This window comes from Felis catus, chromosome A3 (genome assembly GCF_018350175.1).
Source record: "Felis catus isolate Fca126 chromosome A3, F.catus_Fca126_mat1.0, whole genome shotgun sequence".
NCBI classification, from domain to species: Eukaryota; Metazoa; Chordata; class Mammalia; order Carnivora; family Felidae; genus Felis; species Felis catus.
This window is the reverse complement of record NC_058370.1, coordinates 12,953,444-12,971,881: the sequence shown is the minus strand read 5'-3', so window position 1 is coordinate 12,971,881 and position 18,438 is coordinate 12,953,444. Positions and strand designations below refer to the sequence as shown.

Here is an 18,438-nt window from a genome sequence, read left to right as displayed (position 1 = left end):
GAGTCCGTTTACAGAAGACGATTGATTAGGAGCGCAGGCGGGGCACGGAGGTGGCCCCAGCGACAGTCGTGAGGGGGTGTGTGAATGGGTGACGCTTGGGACATGCTGAGTATCTGGCAGGTGGGCGATTTGGGCCCGGGGGTTCAAGTCCTATCTGGGGGTGGGGGAGGGGGTGGGCCCTCCCCAGCCCATCGGAGTCACAGAGAAAGGTGTTGGGGTGACCTCACCGCCGGCCCCGCACGGAGGGAACATTCGGTCACGGAAAGAAATTGGGTCTGTTTTTTTTTTTCCCTACGTTACAGGCTAATGTTGGGGAAAACAAATTTTGGTTGGCAGACCCGGCTTCATCTAACCTGTTGAAAGCTGGCCTCTTTGGCCCCTTCGTGGCTTGTCTGTCGGGCTCTTGCCTCCCACCCAAGGTGTCTGCCTGCATCAGGGCTGGGCTGCAGAAGGAGTTTAGATCATATGTTTTTGTATAAAAGACGCTGATTTATAGAGCCTCTTCATTATGGTGGTTTTAATGAAGCAGGTTACTGTCCCCAAGGGGAGGCTTAACATAGAGTGCTGTTTATGCGTAGATGCCGCAGCCATTTTAAAGGATTGTTAAAATTGTACTTTAATAGCGAGTTGACATAAATCTTTGGCTGCCTTGTTTGGGCCGCGATGAGTGCATCTAACAAGGCCATGGGCACAGGAGCTCACGGGCAAAAGCACCCAACGGCTAATTGCCTCTGAACTTAGCAGGTTGGAAACATAAGCACTCAAGACCCCGGTCTTTTCGCCCGGCAAAAATAAGAAACGGTTCTGCAGGCTGCCTGCTTTTTTGCCAACACAGCACTTGGAGCCGCTGACTGCAGCAAGTGAATTATTCACCAGGTGGAAGCTTCCCCTGCATTCAGAGAGAAGGGTCTGGCAGGCCTGGGGGCAGCCAGCTTTTGCGCCTTTTTGCATCGAAGGCGGTCTCTGGAGACCCGGAGAGGACGCCTTCTCGTTGCGAGTGCCTCACCATGGCTTGTGAAGAGCGAGCGAAGGCTTGGTCCTGCCCGGAGTGGCCTGGATTCCTGGGTTCAACAAACAGTTCTTGAGCACCTACCTAGGGCGTGGGACACTGGGCTTGATGGAGTCACTAAGGGGCTTTTAGTGGTGAGAGAACGCGGACCGAATACCCACACCCCCCGGGCTGCAGGGTGGTCCCAGGAAGGGAGAAGGGAGAGTGGACACGGCGAGGTGGGGCTGGGGGTTGTGAGTGACGCCTCTTCCAAGGAGAAGGTACCACTCAGGTCACTTTTACTGAGCCCCGCCCCATGGGGGAGGCGTGGTTCTAAGCCACCCCCTTAACCCTCACAACCCAAGAGGTGCAGAGCATTACTAGTCCCATTTTATAGGCAAGGAGACGGAATCAGTCACATAGAGGTTGAGTTCATTTAATCCAGTGAGTAAATGGCACAGTTGAAATTTAAACCACAGTCCGTTGAACTTCATAGCTTCTGTTTTAATCACTCTGCCATCTTGCCTCTCTTCCAAGGAGCTGCAGTGGCTAAAAACCAGATACTGAGCCCTAAAATTCGATTCTCGGGACCCTGGCCCGGCTTTGCCAGTCCTGGATGACAGAAAGGAGACAGGAGCTGGTTGCTAAGCAACCTGCGCGTTGTCAATCCTGAGCGGAGCCGGCTCGGTGGAGGCCCTGGTTATCACGTGACGGAGAGCCGACCAATCAGAGCGCCCCATTCCCCTGACTGCGCTGATTGGCTCAAGATGTGACCCAAGTTGCTGCAGAGGCAGTGGGACCTGAGACTTTCCAGCGATGGTGGAAGAGTTGTCCTCCACCTGCCGAGTGGCTGAGCTAGGAGGATATTAGTCCGGAGCTGCTAGGGGTCCTGCTGTCCCCAGGGGAAGGTCTGCCTTAGAGCAAAGCCACTATAGAGGTAAAAAGAGTCGAGACTGCATTCAGGATTCACCTAAATTTTATGTGAGCCAAGACAGTCACTTTGTGCCGAAGCCAGTTTAAGTTGGTTTCGCCATCACTTGTAACCAAAAGTGTCACGACAGACACTGTAGGGCAAGGGTTAGTGCTCCCATTTGACAGATGATAAAACTGAGGCTCCGGGCCAAAGACAAGAAAAGGGAAGGATCTAATAGTTATCACTTACCACTTACAGTTAACTGTCCCGTTGCTTTTTTTTTAAGGTGATTAAGCTGGGTTGCAGGCCCTGATGTGCCACTACTCACAGTGAGACTGCAAATCACATTGTTCCAAGCCTCCGTGTACCCATCCAAGCAATGACTAAGGATCCCAAGGATGTTCCTTGTGGAATTAATAAAGCTCTGCTACAGAAAGTTTCCATAATCAATAGGTTCCGGAAAAGTTGCACCGGCTAGCGTTTTCTTTGGAACGTTAGCATGGCAAAGGTTTTGGAAATCCCAGCAGCCAAGACATATGGGTGTTCGACCCAGCATTTCCAGGTGTATACGTTTGATTCCGAATGCATCAAAGGTGTTAAAACATGAGCAGAAAGAGAGAAAGAAAAAGACACCCAACGAGTAAAATCCTGCTTTGACATGTCAACAACTGTCACGAGGACCAAAAATTTGACTCAACGTTGGAAAACAGCTCATTTGGATTCCCTCAAAGGCTGAATAAGTGGGAAGTCATCCAGGCTACAGCATGAAAGCTGTAGGTTAGACAAAGAGAAGAAATGTCCTACAAGGCAAGTCCTGGACATGGAATCAGCTCTTGACGGGGAGATGTCCACCTGCGATAATCCAAGGACTAGAGGAACTTCCCTTGAAACAGAAGGCAGAAAATAAATCTAGACATTTCCTGTTCGGACAGCATAACGCAGAGCACAAAGAGGTGACCTAAAGAAGCCCGTTAATAGTGACTTCCCATTTCTGTCCCTTCCAGTTCTCTGAGGTTTCTCTGTACCATTTCCAGAGTGACTAACCCCAGGCTGGATGGCCAGTGCTCCCAGGGGCAACCCTTTCCTTTGATCCTGGCTGTGCTCCACCGTGTATGAATTTGAACTTTCTACTGCTGGCTGACCTGTGTTTGTGTCTCCAGACAGACCTCATACCAGCAACGGCACAGCCTCTGTCCCTCCCAGCAAATGGCAGCTCTCAGGAGAGATGGAGGGGGGAGCGTCAATAAGGAGCCCACAGGTCAAGGGACGGTAAGGGCCCCGAGACTGACATCAGAGGGAAGCTGTCCCCAGGCCTGCAGACTTAAGTACGGCCCCACGGCCAGCTAGAGAGTCACCTGAGAAGAGCAATGGCTTCGGAAGAGAAACTCGGCCATTGCCAACCTCTGCGCTTTGCCAAATGGGGGTTGGGGGGACAGAATTTTTTAATTTTGACGAAGTCCAATTTATCTTTCCTTTACTGTCGGCAGTGCGTCGGGTTGGCCTGAGGAATATTTGCTTTTCCCAAGATCTTTCACCCCTGTTTTCTTCTAGATGTTTTAAAGTTTTAGACTTTACGTTCAAGTGCATGATTCATTTGAAGTTAATGTTTATGTGGCATCAGTCAGGGGTTGAAGTTCATTTTCCCCCATATAAATATTCATTGACTTCTAAGCCATTTGTCAAAAAGGCTTTCTTTTCTTCACTGAATTACTTGGGCACCTCTGTTGAACATCGGTTGAATATAGATGAGTGATGTGTTTTTGGAGTCTCTCTTCTGTTCCACTGAATTAGGTATTTTTCCTTAAGGCCCTACCACCCCAGCTGGACTTCTATAGCTTGTAGTAAGTCTTGACATCAGTTAGCGTGAGTCCTCCAACTATGTTGTTTAAAATTTTGTTGACTATTCCTGATGCTTTGTATTTTCATGTAGTTTTGTGTGTGTGTGTGTGTGTGTGTTCATTTATTTATTTTGAGAGAGACAGAGAGCGCATGAGTGGAGGAGGGACAGAAGGAGAGAGAGAAAATTTTAAACAGGCTCCATGCCCAACACAAAGTCCAACACGGGGCCCTATTTCACAACCGTGAGATCATGACCTGAGCCCAAATCAAGAGTCAGACGCTTGGGGCGCCTGGGTGGCGCAGTCGGTTAAGTGTCCGACTTCAGCCAGGTCACGATCTCGCGGTCAGTGAGTTCGAGCCCCGCGTCGGGCTCTGGGCTGATGGCTCGGAGCCCGGAGCCTGCTTCCGATTCTGTGTCTCCCTCTCTCTCTGCCCCTCCCCCGTTCATGCTCTGTCTCTCTCTGTCCCAAAAATAAATAAACGTTGAAAAAAAAATTAAAAAAAAAAACGGGGCGCCTGGGTGGCGCAGTCGGTTAGGCGTCCGACTTCAGCCAGGTCACAATCTCGCGGTCTGTGAGTTCGAGCCCTGCGTCGGGCTCTGGGCTGATGGCTCGGAGCCTGGAGCCTGTTTCCGTTTCTGTGTCTCCCTCTCTCTCTGCCCCTCCCCCGTTCATGCTCTGTCTCTCTCTGTCCCAAAAATAAATAAAAAACGTTGAAAAAAAATTAAAAAAAAAAAGAGTCAGACGCTTAACCAACTGAGCCGCTCAGATGCCCCTCATGTAAATCTTAAATGCCTGCTGGAATTCTGGTTGGGATTGCATTCAATCTCTAGATCAGTTTAGAGAGAACTACCGTCTTAACGATAATAGTGAGGGGGCTTTTTAAGGTTTTTTTCTATTCATGTAGGTAATCTCTACACCCAATGTGGGGCTCAAATTCACGACCCCAAGACCAAGATCAAGGGTCGCATGCCGTCCCAACTGAGCCAACCAGGTGCCCCAAAGGTTGAGTCTTTTATTCTAGGAACCTGGTGTATCTTTCCATTTATTTCAGAGTTTAATGTCTATCAGCAATGTTTTGTAGCTTTTAGAATACAAATCCTGAGAATGTTTTGTTAAATAAATCCCTAAGTATTTTGAAGTTTTTTTATGCTATTGTAAATGGCATTTTAAAATTTCATTTCCCAATTGTTCAGTGCTAGTATACAGAATTTAAATTGATGTTTTCTATTGATTTCGAGCCTGCAATTTTTCTAACTCTCTTATTACTTTCTGTCGGTTATTTTGTTGATTCTTTAGGACAAATGTCTCTTTTATCCAATCGTGGTCCCCTCCCCAGAAGTAACCATTGTTTTTTAAAAATTTTTTTCATGTTTTTTTTTTAATTTGTTTTTGAGGCAGAGAGAGACAGAGCATGAGCAAGGGAGGGGCAGAGAGAGAGGGAGACACAGAATCCGAAGCAGGCTCCAGGCTGAGCTGTCAGCACAGAGCCCGATGCGGGGCTCGAACTCACGGACCGCGAGATCGTGACCTGAGCCGAAGTCAGACGCTTGAGCGACTGAGCCACCCAGGTGCCCCAGAAGTAACCATTGTTAAGTGCATCTTTCTAGATCCTTTTTTTATATATTCTCCCCACGTGCATACGAGCCCATTAAAAAGGCATAATATTGGATCCTATTTCATGAAAATGTTATCAAATCGGGTTGTCATTATGCAACTTGCTTTCATTCTTCAACTTACTTTCACCCAACACCATCTCTTGAAGGTTTTTCTAAGACAGTAATAAAGACCCACATATTTTGTTAAGTCACTGGACAGTGTTTTCTAGTTAGGAGAAAATATGGTAGATAGATAGATAGATACAGGTATAGATACGGGTAGAGATAGAGAGAGATGATACAGATTCTGCCGTCTTCTGCTGAAGGACATTCAGGTCAATTCCAGTGTTTTACTATTAGGAGCAGTGACTCAAGGAGCATTCTCAGACATATCTCCTTGCCCGCACGGGTAAAATTGTCCCCAGGACAAACTGTAACTGGATCATGAGACACATACACCCGACAGCTTCAGAGATGACAGGCCCTCTCTGCCCAGGCTCTTGGGGACACGCAGACCTGCAGGGCACCGTGTTGAGTCCCTGAAGGAGGGGGCTCTGCTGGGGGAGAGGAGGGCTGTGATTGCGCTCGCACGCACCTTTGGGGACGACGTCTGACTCTGCACTGGCACCGTGATGGAGGGGGGTTGCAGCGTCCCCTGTAGAGCTCTAAGGGAAGCGGACATCCTCCCGGCAGCCTCCCTCCTCTTCCTCGAACACTCCCCCCTCCTCCCCCACCCCTCCCACCCCTCGGCTCTCCTCCCCCTGCCGTGTGGCCACAGGTCCTCAGTGTGGGGGGAGGAAGGAGCCTGACAGATGAGTGTGCATTCAGTGCTGCTCACTCGTGGTTTCCAAGCTGGGGGACGCAGAGCTGGGGGGGTGGGTGGTGTCAGCAGCCCCGGGGACATGCAAGGATGGACAGAAGGGCTTCCTGGGGTGGCTCCTACTTCACAGGTTGCTTTTCGGGGTGCACATATGAGGCTGCCCTGTCGGGACAAGGGCTGCGGTTCTGGAGCGAGGCCTCCACCCGGGAGCCAGGGCCTCCTGCAGACTTCACCGCTGCCGTGGATGGAAAACATTGGAGACACCACTCCCTCGGGAACTGCGGGTGAAGCCCGTGCTCAAAACCCTTCTCTGGCCATTTCAGCTCCGTGGCCTTGGCCGAGGCATCCCACCTCCCAGACTCGCTGTCCTGCTCTGGGACGAGGAGCCACAGGAGCATCCGTGAGTTCTGTCTCTGCACGTCCACCCCTGTCCACCTTAGATCTCCCACCGTGGACACAGCCTCCTTCACCCTGAGCCATGGTGGGGACTGAGCAGCACTGACCCCAACCCCCAACATCAGCGGTGACCTCGAGACCCAGGTGTGGTCAAGCCCACCTTCCATCCTCCTGGATGCTCTGATTGGCTATGGGATGGACATGTGACCCCACATGGGCCAATGAGAGCCTGTCCTGGGGCTTTGGGTGGATCTGGTGGGGAAAGATTCTGTGCAGGGGTGGGGGTTGGGGGTCGAGGGACGTGGCTGCGGGGCTGGTGGGGGGGGAGCCTGGGGCTGCTGGCCGTCATCTCGGTCACCCCCATGGAGACAACCTGCTAGAGAGTGAACCGAACCCACGGGAAAGCAGAGCCCCGGGAGGGAGAGGCTCTACGTCATGACTAAGTTGTTGGAGTCTCTGGATCCAGCTGGGTCGGCCGCCCAAAGCCCCTGACTTTCAGTTACATGAGCTACTACATTTCCCTTTTCACTTAAGTCTGTTCGAATTGAGTTTCTGTCGCTTGCGACCGGAAGAATCCCAATTCATGGAGCCCACGGTTTGCCCCCGGGACCTCCGAGTGGTGGAACCAGGCAGACCGCGGAAGGGGGGCTGCTCCAGGAAGGCTGTGTCCTCGCTATCCGGGGACCAGGCATGCTGAGGGGGGGTTCCAGGTGGGGCAGGGCTACGCTGCGTCCCCTCTTCCGCCCCCAGGATGGCCTCGGGGCTTGGCACCCGGCTCACGGTCCCTCTTTCTGTGGCTCGCACGGGTCCTGCCCAGTTGGCTCAGCCAGGCCCGGGCAGGTGGCCCTGGACAAGGAGAGTGAGCAGCTTCCTGAAGGACATAGAATCTGAGCAGGATGAGAGAAGAGAGATACACAGGACATGTACCACCCTTGAAAAATCGAGTACGTGCATTTATCCAGTGTCAGTCCCCACACCACCCTGGCCTGGATCACGAGCTCCCTGAGGGAGGGGGCGTGTATGGCCACTTCGCCACCAGCAAGGGGCATTGTCTGTCAGGATCTAAGTCGGATTAGGCCCCTCCTCTGCTCAAAGGTTACAGAGGCCCCACCTAACTCAGAGCAAAAGCTGAAGTCCTCCAGATGGCCCTTAAGGCCCTGGTCCCACCCAGCTGCCCCAGGCGACCTCTTACCTCAGGGCCTTTGCACCTCCTTTTCCTTCCCCCGGAAATGCTCTTTTCGAAGGCCGCCACCCGATCCCCCTCTTTCAATTTTTATTCCGACATCGTCCTGGCAGTGAGGCCGTCCCCGGCCACCCGATCTGACATGACGCACCTCGTCCTCCCGTCCTGCTTTGTTTCCTCCACAGCCCCATTGTCTTGATTGGCGCCTCACCACGGCGTTGATGTTTGTTTTGTCCCTTCCCCCAGACAAGGCCGTAAGTTCCACGATGGGAAGGGATCTCAGTCTGCCGTCTCCACCGCACAGCGCGCGGCAGAGTGGGCACTTCATAAAAATATGTTAAAGGAGTGGCTGAATCCTCCCTTCTGGGCACAGGGCCCCGATTGTCCTTTGGGAAACCTCTGTCCTCCACGTGAACCTCTGTTCATTTGCTGAGGGGAGTGAACCCCACACCCAACCCCATGTGGCACATGATCCAGACCAGGATCGGTATGTATGTGGGACCACTGAGGAGGTCCTGGGCAGGCCGTACCTGCACAGGGGGCTGAAATTGTGCCCCCAAGTCCTCATCCTGGCATGGGGCTGCCTCTCCAAGAGGAACGGGCACCTGTTGTAACGAACATCAGGGCACCCCAGGGAGCAGCCCTGGCCGTGAGCAAACCCCGTCACCTCGGTCCCAGCGTGTGGGTCAGAGATGGCCACATGAACAGCTTGGGCCGGTGAGCCAAGTGGTCCTGAAACATGCACAGGTACCACCATCCCTCCAGGGTTGCTGTGCAGGCGGGTGACATCTAGCCCCCCGTCCCCCCAACCCAAGAGGGTAGAGGAACAGAGCAGTGTTGAAATATTGAGGGGAAAAAAACTGGCTGAAGCCCCTGGATCCCGCCCTACCTGAGGCCTTCCTCGCCCTTGGGACTTTGCAGTTCTAGGAGCCCATCCGTACAGCCGCCCTCCGCTGAAGTCTGTTGGAGTTGGGTTTCCTGTCACCGACAGCTGCGGGACCTCCCATCGGACCTGGGAGGTCGCGTAGTAACCCCCTGCAAGGCAGCTGTATACAGCTAGATGAGACCCTGTCCCCGAAAAGCACTTTGTCGTTCGTAAACACGGTATGGCAACAAAGGGCTGGAGGAGGTCTGGCGGGCCCCTCACCATCCTTCCTCTCCCTCACTCCCCCCAGGAGTCCTCCCCAGGGCAGCCTCTGCCCCCTCTGCCCACGAGGTGGCAGCTCCTCACCGCCCCTCTCTTCCAACCAAGTAATTTTCTTCTTTCCCATTCTGTCATCCGGAAAGACAGCAAATGGAGGCACTTAATCTTCCTCCTCCGACCCAATTGATGTGAAAGCACGCAGTGCTGGTGAGTGGCAGCAACGGCGAGGCGTTTATATCAATTGGCAAAAATAAACACGGGCTTTGCGCAAGCTCCCAATGGAGAGCGCCCTTATTAGAGGCACGAAGCCCAGCAGGGCGGCCCGGGGATTAAGACCACCACCCCCCGCCCCCGGAACCTCTTGGAGGAAGCAGGGATGCGTGAGCACCGCTACAATTGCATCTCAGACCTTCTCTTTCCCACGAGGTCCCAAGGGAACCTTGGGCAAAGCCGGGCAAAGCCGGGCAAAGCCTCACTGTTCCCACATTTTAGCTCAGCCAACCTGGAAGACCAAGTCTACCTCCTGTGTCCTCCTTCCACTCACTCTTCTCTACCACCACTGCCTCCTCGGGCCCCATCACACACCATGGTTCCCCTAGATCCTTGCGACAGCCTCCCGCTGGACTCCCAGTTTCCACGTGGCCCCCTGCGACCCAGACCCACATTCACTCAACACACACTGCAGTCAAAGTGAGCTTTAGAAAGGTAAATCAGATCGTGTCTGACCCTGCTCCAGAAACTTCGATGGCTCCCCATTGCTCTTAGCATGAAATCTGAACTCCCTGTCATGGGCTCTGAGTCCCGCCTGGTCTGGTTACCTCTCAGACCCATCTCCCCCTCACTCTTCCCCTAGCTCGCTCCGCTACAGCCACACGGACGTCCTCCCTGCTCTTCCAGCTTGCCAAAATCATTCCTGCCCCAGGCCCTTTGCACTTGCCGTTTTCCACGTCTTTTCCTGTTGGTTCTCTTTTAACTTCCATGTCTCAGCTCCAAGGTGATTCTCCCCCCACCCCAGCCAGGCTGTCACTGCTGTTTACCCTCTTCATGTCCATTCATTCTACAAACCTCTGCTAAACACAGGCCCTGGGGATACAGCAATAAACAAGACAGATAAGTCTCCTGCCTAATGGAAGCTATATTCTAGTTAGGGACAGTGGAGGGGGTGGGTAGAAAAACAGCAAACGAGGTAAAGACAGAGAAAAGATCTCAAGTGATGATAAGTGCTATGAGAAAAACGGGGATGGAAAGGGAGTGAGGCTCTAACTGGAAACTGGTGGTCGGAGGGGGCTTCATGGAGAAAGCCACATTTGAGCAAAGACCTAAGGGAGGTGAGGGAGGAAGCCACGTGAGTGTCTGGAAGAAAGTCATCCAGACAGAAGGAACAGCAAGTGCAAAGGCCCTGGGGCAGGAATGTGGGTGGTGCATCTGAGGAGCACTTTTGAGGAGCAGCGAGGAGGCCAGTGTGCCTGGGGCAGAGTGAATAAGGGAACAGTAGGGGAAATGAGGGGGGAAGGGGGGAGGTCACATAGAACCACAGAGGCTGTGGCCAGGACTCCGGCTTTGGCTCTGAGTGAGGTGGGAGCGGAGACAGATTTAAATGACATCCCTCGGTGAGAGCGGTTACGAATCTACCAACATGGCCCAGGCGAGTGCTGGATCAGGAACCACGACTGTCCATGGAGTGGGGTCACCGAAGAGGGTTGGTATTCACTCATTCATTCACTCCGGGTTTCATCCATTCATTCATTCCAGACCGAGCGGAGGCTCTGAATCCAGAAGGTTCCATCTCTGGCTCCACCATTTCCTTGCTGGGAGAGGCAAGGACCTGAACCTCTCTGGGCCTCGGTTTTCTCACCTCCACAGTGGGGTCCAACAGTACGAAACAGCCAGGACACGTGGGCTGCTGGACGCGGGGCCCCGCACAGAGCAAGCCCTCCGCAAGTCCGAGCCTCCTTTCCACCTCCCTTCCTTCCTTCTCTCCTTTCTTCTCATTAGACTGGAAGCTCTCTGAAGCCCGTGACGTTTGTCTGTTATGTTCACCGTCCTATCCCCAGGGCCCAGGACTTTGCTTAACACAGAGTGACTGATCCGTAAATAGTTATCAAATGGGTGAATCTCCCGAGTCCTGAGCAGACGGAAACACCTTGTCAGGGTCAGAGCTGACTGAAGAGGAGACTGGGGTAAATGCCACATTCCAGAAACGCAGATCAAAGATGGGGCAGCAAGTGGGTCTACGGGGAACTGGGTCACCCAGCAGAAGGTGACAGGTGTCACCCGACCTTGTTCTAAATTCTAAGAGGGCAAACAAATGACCTTAGATAAATGTTTGATGTCTGTTCTAGGTCCTGTGCAAGTTGTATGTTGTCCATGGCCCAGAGAACCTTGTATTTTAAAGTGCTATATATACATGTGTTAGTACATTGAGGTCTGTTGTGTCATCCATATGTTTTATGGGGGTGCTGGGTGGCCCGGTCCGTTAAGCATCCAGCTTCGGCTCAGGTCATGAATTCATAATCTGTGAGTTCGAACCCCGTGTCGGGATCTGTGCTGACAGCTCAGAGCCTGTTTCAGATTCTGTGTCTCCCTCTCTCTCTGCCCCTCCCCCACTCATTCATTTTCTCTCTCTCTGTCTCTCAAAAATAAATAAACATTTAAAAAGAGAGAGAGAGAGAGAGAGATGTTTTATTAAGTCCCAGTGCATAGGTTCATTGTTTACCTGTTGGTGGGTGGAGCAGGGGGTCCCTGCCTGGGGATTCAGCAGAGCCTGGGGTGATGGGGGTGCTCCCTCGTGTAGCCAAGTAACAATGAAGGCTTCTGGCTGGATGAGCGCATACGACGCACGAGGCCCCGTGTCAGACCATCACGTCTGTGATTTCATTGACTCATCAGAAGCCCGTTTCAGGGGAATCGTATTATTATTTCCACTTTACAGATGATGGAACTGAAGGGCAGAGGAGTCCGGCATTTTCCCCGAGGTCACCCAGCTCTTAATTGGGGCTTAAACCCAGGTCCCACCCCGACTTATCCAAAGCTAGGGCAATCACCTCGTCCCGGTTTGCCCAGGACTGCCCCAGTTTGAAATCTGCAGGTCCCGTTCTGGAGACCCCTGGAGCCTCAGACAAACCAGGGCTGTTGGTCATCCTATCCAGAACCCGTGCTTTGGCCCGCCACAGTTATATGGCCTCTTTTAGGAAAGCGTAGAGGTGAGGGTTTTCCTGGAGGTGTCTACTCATGAATCTACTCAAGATTCCTGGAGGTGTCTACTCAAGAATCTCAGAAAGAGAAGGCAAAACGCTGGAGGAGTGGGAACTAGCCGTATTTCATTAAAATTTAGAATTTTTAAATTCTAAAATAACTATAGACTCATAGGAAGCTGCAAATAATATTAGAGCCCTATGTACCCTTCACCCATCCTTCCCCATGGTGACATTTCATACAGCCGTAATTCTGTATCAGGGCCAGGAAATTGACCTTGAGACAATACTGTTAACTAGACCCCAGACCTTATTCAGATTCAGCATTATTTACACGCACTCGCGCGTGTGTGTGCGTGTGTGTGTGTGTGAGGAGTGTGTGTGTCACATGCATGTACGTGCATCTAGTCCTATGCAATTTTATCCTATGTGTAGGTTCATATAACCCCCTCCCCCAGGCTTCAAGACAGAGGACCGTCCCAGCACCACAAAGGAACAGCCTTGTGCTGCCCCTGGATACTTACACCCACTCCGTTCCCAGACCCACACCCGTCCCCACCGCCTGGCAACCACTGATCTATTCTCGATCTTCATAGTTTTGTCATTTCAAGAAGGTGATATAAGAGAACCACACGGATTCCCTTTCGTTCAGCATAATGCCCACTGGGGTTGCTCGCACGTATCGATAATTCACTCCATTTTATTGCTGAGTCGTGATCCATGGTGTGGATGTACTTGAGTCTAACTATTCACTCGTGAAGGGCATCTGGGTTCTTTTTCTTTGAATTTCTAAGCTCCAGCAGAGGTAAGGGAGAATTTCTTTAAGCCGACTGAGAGGGCGCCAAGTGCCAAGATGGGAAATCAGGATTCGATCGTGCCCACACCATGCCAGGAGATCAGGGTCTATATGAAGGGAAGTTGGAACATGGGGAGCTGTATGTTAGAAAGTATATTCAGTTATAAATCACAGAAGCCCAAAGCAAGAGGGGTAAAGTTTTGACTCATGGAAATGAAGAGTCCAAGGATAGTACTGCTTCAGGCCAGGCTGGATCCAGGGGGAGTCTGATGACACCATCAGGTCTCTTCTCCTCTCCTCCTCACTTCTTCCTCCTGCTCCTTATTCTTCCTCCTCTCTCTTTCTCCCCTCCTCTTCCTCCTCCTTGCCCTCCTCCTCCCCACCCCTGGCTCTATTTTCCTATTGACTGTTCCCCGCAGGCCCGCTTTGAGTAGCACCACAGGAAGCTCCCGGCCTCCCTGATACCAGTCCAGCAATCTCAAGGAAGGGAAGTGCTTCTTTCCAGCAGGTTCCAGGAGCTCCTTAACCAGTCACTGAGGCTGGGGGAATGCGCTGCTCTCACTGGCCTCCCCTGGAGCCAGAGTAGGGTCAGCCTGAGAGTGGGGAGGAGAGAGCCTCCAAAGGAAACCTGGGTCACTATCACCAGAAGACAGAGGAGGGTTGGATTCGTGACGGGCACCTACACCAGGTGACCCCTGCAGGGGACTGCTCTGCCCGGAGTTCAGGGTGGGCTGCAGGTGGGAGGTCAGCAGTCGTCCCAGGTGAGTGGAGAGATGAACAAATCAGGGCCAACTTCTCAATTAGGTACAGCGGGAGCAGTGCCTAGGGCTCATGATGCTTTTAGGAGCTAAAAAAATTTTTAATTCCTTTGAAAATCATGAAGCAAAAAACGAATATAATCCATCCTGGGATAATCATCTTTGTACCAACACAGTCATAAACACAATCTTTGTTTGCTTATAAAGAAGGGGCCCAGGAAGATTGGCACAGTACGACTAGGTGCTTGCTTGGACAAGGTAGACAAAGGTGGGCAATTGGGAACGTTCCCGAATTTGGATCCTGGCATCTAAAAGAATGGTTTTGGTCATATTAAGGAAGTGAAGTGAGGAAGAATGAAGTCTATACAGGGCTAAGGTTACCGGTTCTGGGGCTGAGTCCTGGATCAACCTTGGGCAAGGCTCTTTACATCTCCAAGCCTCATGTTCCCCATCCATAAAATGGGCACAAGAATTGCCATCTTCTGTGAGTTCTCATGGGGATTAAATGAGACATAGTAGGTGCTTCGCAAAGGAGTCAGCATACAGAAGGTGCCGGATAAGTGGGATCAAAGTCTTAGTTTGGGGGAAACCTCAGAATAGAATTTGAGAGACACGTTGGGACCAGAACTGAGATGACACTTGAAACTGAGAGCCAAGAGGGGCTGCCCCAGAAGAGACGAGCAGGAGACATCATCCTGGGACGTGCTGACATTAGGGGCCAGGAGAAGGGAACAGTCAGCAGAGGTGGTGACGGGCCTTGGAAGCCAAGGGAGTAATGGGCATCAGGAAATTAGAGGTCATGACCAGGGTTGGATCCTGCAAAACAATCCAGAATGAGAGGTAGGGAGAGTATTTTGGAAAAAAGGATGTAATGGATATCTGTGGTTTTGTCCTTTATGTTAATTATTCATTCATTCAACCAATTCCCTGGGCTCATTGGCTGTGTGTTCTCAAGGTCACTCAGGCAGTTTCCGCTGCAGAATCATTCTGGAACACTGCTGGCTCCCACCTGTTCTGAGTCTATTTCTCACTTCTCTGATCGTCTGGGCATCCTTTTTCTGCGCCCAATAAATTCCCAGTTGTCTCAGTTAGCCAGAATCAGTCTCTCCTGCTGGAAACCAAACGGTTAGCTCACACACTCGGTCCACGTGTTTGAATGAGGACGACTCCCACGCCCTGCTCCACAGTGGGCTTGTGACCTAAGCCGGTCCTTCAGCCAGCACGAGTGGTCACACTTTAATCCAATGAGAGTCAGTCCGGGGTATTGCTGGAACTCTCACAAAGGAAAAAGTATGTTTCCACTGGGCTTGCTGAGCTAGAGGGCTAGTAGGCTAGAGTTCCATCTAGTGAGGGAAGAGCCCTCCAGGGAATGAAGTCAACATCAAAGAATCAGGGATGACAGATGGAAACAAATGCTTTACAGATATGTCCTGGATCCAGCCCCTCCTGAAACCCCTGGGCTTACCCTTTGCTGTGCCAGTAACTTCCCATTTGGGCTTAAGTCACTTTGAATCGGGATTACATCCTTTGTAATCAAAAAGCTTCTATTTGGTACAAAGACTACAACACTACAGTGAATGCCAATCTCCATTTTCCTTCATGGACAAAAGGAGTCACAGACCAATATTGTAGCCAAATGTGAGAACACAGCACACAGTAGGTCTTTCATCTGTGTTACTCACCTCCGATCGCCCAGGTGCACTCACACAAGAGCTCGCCAGAAAGAAGAAGGAGAACCCACGGGCAATTTTTTCAAATCAACATTCCAAGGAGTTTTACATCCCCCTGCTTGCTAAACTCACACCTTTCTATGTCAGCTTTTTATCACTGTCTTGAGCCACCCAAGTTATTCCAAAATAGACACCCTAAATTCTAAGAAGACAAGCAAAGCTAGTGTTAATGAAATGTTTAATGCTTGTTATAGCTCATATGTTAGTTTTACGTCCAATTTATGGTCCTGAAGAGGTACATTTATAACGTATGATGTGTATGTTTTTATTACATCGGAGGACCCACATATAATCAACATGGACTGTGGATTTATGGCCAAAGACTTGGAGTATAATTCCATTACTTTTAAATATTTACAGAGGTTTAAAGTTGTAGCTTTGCTTTTACGGAGTATTTTGACATAACACGGTCCTGTCTGTGACTTGTTAAGCAAAGCCCTGGGTGAGGAACAACCCCAAGAACCTTGGGCCTTTTGGGGGGGGCTGTGAGCAGTGTTCTGACCACGTGGGAGGAGACAGGACAACAAGTGGAAGTAAACCCCCAGGGAGCAGGCGGTGGGCGCTGATCGGGGCTCAGAGAAGAAGACCTGTCCCGGGAACCAGGTGCCACAGAGGAGCAGCGGGGAGGAGTCCGGACTGGCAGGGGACGTTATCCATGTGACAACTGCCATTGTGGAAATCCCCCTTCCCACCAAAAATACTGTGGTTGGTGTCCCCAAGCTCTCAGAAAGTCAGATTTTGTTCTGTCATTTCTTCCAGAAGTCTTCCCCAGACACTGTGGAGAGATGAGAAGGACAGAGCATAAATCCACAGAGGGTTGATGGTCCTCTGCCCAGAGGAGGGAGAGTCTAAATAAATTTCTTCTGGTTCGGTGATCATCAGTGGGGCCTGCAGGCGGGCCCTGACTACAGACAGAAATCAGTATGTGGCTCCTCTGTGATGTCGTCAGACAGAATGGATCTTCTTAACGGTTTCCAGTGAGGAACTAGAGTGTGTGTGTGTGTGTGTGTGTGTGTGTGTCTGTGTGTGAATTAGCAATCGCTTCAGCTACAAGTGACAGTAAATCCGTTTTAAAAGTGCCGTAGGCAAAACACAAGATTATTTCTCTCTCTGGTAAAGAAAGCCCAGCAGGAAGCAGCCAGGGCTGATGGGAACACTTCACTCTGATCAAGGATTCAGACTCATTCTAACTTAAATCATTTTGTCAATCACAACACATTTCATGAGGCTTTCAACTCGGGATCCAAGATGGCTGCTTGAGCTCCAGCCATCACACCCACATTTCTGTCAGTAGTGAGGAGGGAGGTACAGAAACATGTTTTCCTCTTCCTTTAAGACACTTTCTAGAAATCACACTCATTCCATTGACAATGACTTCATTACATGGCCAAATCTAAATGTAAGGGATGCTGAGAACTGTAGTCATTGTTTGGGGCAGCTATGTGACCACTAACTTCTCTCTTCCTTAAGAAGGAAGGAGAAAGCAATACCTAAGGAACAGTTCAACAATCTCTTCCATACTGTGCGTGAGTGTTTGCAGGTGAGGAGGCCCCAGGGCGTATGGTGTGGATGTGTGTGAATATGGCCTTCCCTGGGTTTGCACCAGTGCTCATCATCAGTTATGAAGCACCCATGCCATAAATACTGTTGAATAAATGAATGAATAAATGAATGAATGAATGAGTGAGTACAGCCACGTATGTCTACAGAGATGTGCATATGTATGTGAACAGATAGAGATATAAGCTTGAGTATGCTCATGTACACATGTGTATTTACTATTATTTATTCAGCTACTATTTATTGAGCACCTACTATGCCTGGGACTGTGCTCCACACTTGGTGAATCAGCAAGTCAACAGCGAAGTCCAGGTTGCTGCCTTCATGAAATTACAGTCCAATGGAAGACGTGGACAAACCCAAGTATACAAATAACCGATAAAATAATGTTATAAGAACATTAGCGTGATGAAGAAAATAAACAGTATGGTCTTTTAAGGGTCAGTGGGGAAAACATGTCCTGCTGGGAAAGCACCATCCCGTCACAGCTCACCTCTGTGTCCCGCCCCTGCCCTGAGTGTCCGTTAAAACTGGCCGTGGCACAGCGAGACTCAACCCATGGCGGGACGGCGGGCCCGGGTCCTCCCCGCAGGGCCACCGAGGCAGGAGCACCAGCTCAGGGCCCCGCCCTGCCCCACAGGAAGGAGACCCACTGCACGGGGAGGGCAGCAGACCCCTCTCCACTTGAATCCCGGGCTCAGACCCCAGCTCCGTGCTTTCCAGCTGTGGACCCGAGGGAGTCACCTCCCCTCTCTGGGACTCAGTTTCCCCATCTGTAAAATGAGGCTTTATCGTCAGTGCCAGAGCTCTTCCTGGCAAGCCAGAGGGTCTGCTGCCACTGGTTTGAGCAGAGAAAGAAGTGGGTTCAACAGCCCACCTGGGGGCAACCCAGCCTTCTGGAATCTTCTTCCCACTCTTGTCCTGAGGAAATGCCGGGGGGAGATATGGGCAGATCTGGGTTTTAGTACCAAACACACCTGAGTGCGTGATCACCCTCTGCCACTCACTGGCTGTGCCACCCAAGGCACAGTGTGTTGCTCTGCGAAATGGGGATGATGGATATATCACTCCCGCAGAGTTAAGAGAGTCAATGTGCGTAAAAAAGCTGAGGACGTGGCAGGGACTTAAAAACAGCGGTATGTCCTGATCCCTCCCTCCTTTCACGCATAACCACGAAATGCACCTCCTGGTCCACGTCAGGGCTCAGTAATAGGTCACTATTGCCATTATCACCATCACCACCATCATCACCATCATCACCATCATCGGTTGCAGAAATGCACGACTGACAAGCTGAACTGGGGAGGCCTGGGGCACTGACCAGACGCACGTTATGTGAAGGAGCCCAAGACCCCGTGGAGGTCAGGGTGGGCTTCCTGGAAGAGGCAGAACTAAAGTGACACCTGAAGTTCACGGGGGACTGGGTTAGATAAGGAATGATGGAGATCACATCTGCGCAGCTGCTGCTCAGTGATGTGCTCACGGGGGGCAGGTCGGTCCCAGGCGCTTGAGGTGCATCA

At 51.3% G+C, this 18,438-nt stretch overlaps 1 long non-coding RNA gene across 1 annotated transcript; it reads left to right on the top strand.

The window, feature by feature from the left end:
- Positions 1-1,766: 1,766 nt before the first annotated feature.
- LOC109498548 lies at positions 1,767-3,666 on the top strand. Its single transcript, XR_002740810.2, has 2 exons — positions 1,767-1,925; positions 2,188-3,666. It is a non-coding gene; the product is annotated as an uncharacterized LOC109498548 (long non-coding RNA).
- The last annotated feature ends 14,772 nt before the right edge of the window (positions 3,667-18,438 follow it).